We start from the raw sequence: 3,861 nt of genomic DNA, 5'->3' as shown, positions 1-3,861 counted from the left end.
TAGAATTATGCCAGGATGATAAGAGATCGCAACAGCACCTACCTTTGAAAGTACAGACTGAGTGCAAATATGAGGGAGTCCTCTGAGGTATTGGAAGGGTTCCATATTTCTATTTGGAAGAGGGTTATGTAGATATAAAAATAGGTAAAAATTCATTCAAGCTGTATATACTTAAGAGTTCTGCATCTTATCGTATATGTGGTTTTTTAAAAAACAAAAACAAAAACTTGTTTCGAGGACTCCACTTCATGCAAGTCATTCCAGACACAAACAAATACTTTGTGTAAGAATGTTCATTTGTTATTTATGATATCAAAACATGGAAATGCCCTAAAAGTACAATTAAAAGGGCACATTTACATTGTGCAGGGAATTTAACTATGTATGAAATACAATAAAGCCACTAAACGCTACGTTTTAGAATATTTAATAACATGGGAAATAGCCATACCATAACCTCAGATTTTTTAAGTGCAAAATGCAAAATTGTGTATTCCTATATGCAAAATTACGTATATATATATATATATATATGTGGGGAACCGGCTGCGGAGCCTCTCTGGGAACTGGGTCTCACAGTCCTCGGCACAGCGGGGGTACGCGAGGTCCGCAGCTGCCACCCTGACTCTTGACCACAAGGTTCTGCGGACCCAGCTCCTCGGCGCCCCCTCCTTGAGCCAGCAGCCTGTTCTTTTACCCCTTGAAGTAAACGTTTCTCTCTGCTTCCCAAAGTTGATGATGCCTGTAGCTAATTTGCTAAGCCTCTTAAAAACCGGGGGAGACAAAGGCTCGGAGTCGGAGTCCGACTCTCGGTGCCCCTGTTACAACATCAGATGACAGTTCGGCGCGGCTCCGAGTCTCCTCCCTTGGCGGCCTCGGAGCATCCCGGCCCCGCGGCGAGCGGCGGCCGCCCCGGGACCTGCAGTGGCCGTCGGGGTACGGCGGCGGCGGGACTCCGGGACTTGGGCGCACCGCACGGCAGAGGGCTCTATTGTAGGTTTCAGGCAGGGCAACGATGGGGCAGGATTTGTCTAGTCTAACGCATTAGGTTTCCCTTCTCAAATGATTGCTTCGGGATCCCTGGGTGGCGCGGCGGTTTGGCGCCTGCCTTTGGCCCAGGGCGCGATCCTGGAGACCCGGGATCGAATCCCACGTCGGGCTCCCTGCATGGAGCCTGCTTCTCCCTCTGCCTGTGTCTCTGCCTCTCTCTCTCTCTCTGTGTGTGTGTGTGTGTGTGTGTGACTATCATAAATAGATTTTAAAAAGGAAAAAAAAGGAAACCTGTTAAAAAAAAATAATAAATAAAATAAAATGTTTGCTTCAACAAGCTGGGGCGCACGCATCCGCTGAACCCTTGCAGGGACTGGTCCAATATATTAACACGTGGTTGCCCTTGGTTTCCAGGAGAAGGCACACTAAATGTAGATGAGACACGGGACCGAATAGGGAAAACCTTACAGCAGCAACACAGAAAGGGTTTATTTAAATGTGCCAATTCCGATCTTTTCTGCTTGGGCTTCGGTTAAAACAGTGTTGGCACTATTCCAGGAGAAAACAAAAGCAAAGCCTGAATATGCGGTGCCTCTGCCCTCCGCTCCTGCAGAGGTAGTGCTGCCATTCCCTTTACCTGCCTGTAACCCTTTTTTAGAACTTGAGAAAAATCTTCTTACCAAACCTGTCCCCTCGTTTGAGGTCAGACTCCATCGCAGGGAGCCATTGCCAATTCAGCCGGTAATCCTTTTTTCTGACCCAGAAGATCTGTTGATCTCCACCCCCACCCCCCCCCCCCCCCCGCACTGAAGAGGTTCCTAACGGCCAGGAGGCATTAATAGGGTGCATAACTCAGTTGATTTAAAGATGTTACAGCCTCTAAGGGATAGTGTAGGAGGGAATGGTGTACAGGCCCCTCTTACTCAAGTTATATTGGAGGCTGTGGCTTGTAGGTGGCTCCTTCCTTGGGACTGGCATCAAAAAGCAAAGGGCTCCTTAACAGGGTATATATTTACAATGGAAATCTGCTTTTGGAGACTTTGCTCAGGAACGGGCAAATATTAACAAGCGCGCTAATATCCCCCTTACTTTCGACATGCTTGTTGGGACTGGAAATTTTCAAACTGTCCCAAATCAACTGACATATCCTCCCCAAGCCTATGAGCAAATTTCCCTGTCCACCCGAAGGTCTTGGCAAACCCTACCAGAACCTGGGCAATCTGTAAAGTCATTTACAAAATGCTTACAGAGACCTTCGGAAAGTGATGCTGATTTCATCGAAGGCCTTACTAAAGCGGTTCAGAGGCAGGTCATCCATGCAGGCTGTGGATGTCCTAGTCAAGCAGCTGGCCTATGAAAATGCTAGTGCCGACTGCTGAAGAGTCCCTATAAGAGATAAGGGCTCTATTTCAGATTATTTGAGAGTGAGCCAAAATGTGGGTACCCATGAACATCAATAGTTTTTGCAGCAGCTTTTTAAAAGGCACTTAAAGAATATAAAAATTAGTGAAAGGGAATAAAGGGAAAGGAGAGAAAATGAGTGGAAATATCAGTGACAAAACATGAGAGACACCTAACTCTGGGAAATGAACAAGGGGTGGTGGAAAGGGAGGTGGGTGGGGCTTGGGGTGACTGGGTGATGGGCAATGAGGGGGGCACTTGGCAGGATGAGCACTGGGTGTTATGCTATATACTGGCAAATTGAACTCCAATAAAAAAAATTTTTTAAAAAAGGCCCTTAAACCTCAAAAGGCAGGGAATTGTTTTAAATGTAGAAGGTCAGGCCATATGCAAAGGGAATGCCGCTCTGGCACATTTAAAAATGATGGGGATGATTCTATCTCAACACTCAGCTTATGCCCTCAGTGCCAAAAGGCCAAACATTGGCTTAATCAATGTCGTTTTAAATTCCATAAGAATGGTTCCTCTTTCCCTCCTACATTGGTGGGAAACAATGCAACAAACCCTAGACCAGACAAATAATGCGAGGGCACTCTACCCAATGATGGCAAGCGATGGATTATCTCATGTCTCAGAGCCACCACAAGGGGAAGTGCTGGATTAGACCTATCTTGTAAATACGGTTTCATACTTAGTCCTTCCATTGAACTCAAGTTATACAAACAGGAATTTATGGAGCCATTCCTAAGGGAATCATTGGTCTTATTATGGGAAAAAGTGGATTGACGATGAAAGGGTTCAAGTTTTTCCTGGGGTCAAAGATGAGGATTATAGGGGTGAGTTTAGAGATATGATGACATCTAACAGACACATTGCATTCACTGCTGGCCAATCAATTGCCCAATTATTACTCCTCCTTTATATCCCAGGATTACAAGATAAGGAACGACTAGGAGGATTTGGCAGTACAGGTGCTCCTCGTGTACATTGGGCAGGAGAGATAACAGAGGAACAGCCTATGCTTTCCCTGTCATTAAATGGTAAATGTTTTAATGGACTTCTCTAAATGGGTGCTGATGTAACTGTAATAGCCCGTCATGAGTGGCCAGCATCTTGGCCTTTAAAACCGCCCTCCACATCCCTTGCAGGATTGGGAACCCCCAGATGGATAGGACAAAGCTCTAGCATTGTCACTTGGAAAGGCCCAGAGGGGCCCTCAGGAAAAGTCATTCCCTATATGGCTCCTATTCCTATGCCCCAACATATGGGGCAGAGATATTATAAAGCACATGAAGGTTACCATTGCCACTAAACCTAAGTATTTAGATAATGGAACAAATGGGCCATAAAGAAGGACAAGTGTTAGGAAGATATGGGCAGGGAATCAAAGCACCCGTCACCTACTCCTCACAGATTGGAAGACATGGGTTAGGTTATGAGCAAAACTTTTAACTGTGACCACTGCTGAAG

Source organism: Canis lupus, chromosome 32 (genome assembly GCF_003254725.2).
Source record: "Canis lupus dingo isolate Sandy chromosome 32, ASM325472v2, whole genome shotgun sequence".
Lineage (NCBI taxonomy): Eukaryota > Metazoa > Chordata > Mammalia > Carnivora > Canidae > Canis > Canis lupus.
This window is presented reverse-complemented; position numbering follows the sequence as displayed.